Source organism: Sinocyclocheilus anshuiensis, unplaced genomic scaffold (assembly GCF_001515605.1).
Source record: "Sinocyclocheilus anshuiensis isolate Anshui unplaced genomic scaffold, SAMN03320099.WGS_v1.1 scaffold964, whole genome shotgun sequence".
NCBI lineage: Eukaryota > Metazoa > Chordata > Actinopteri > Cypriniformes > Cyprinidae > Sinocyclocheilus > Sinocyclocheilus anshuiensis.
In genome coordinates, this window is record NW_015552666.1 from 1022774 (window position 1) to 1023000 (window position 227).

Here is a 227-nt window from a genome sequence, read left to right on the forward strand (position 1 = left end):
CTGATTACAGAACTGGCTTTCTGACAAGATGCGCATTAAATATCGCATGCGATTTATCGTGCAGCCCTAGTTTTATGTTTACGCGGCGCGATATGCAACGCAACGCGTATAAAGACAGTATAAGTCATTATAATCAGTAATTTTGTCCCCACTGGATGCAACAAATGCCTCGTTTGTAATGAGTTTTATTGTTTTTGTCTGGTCGCGCAAGGACACGCCATCACAGT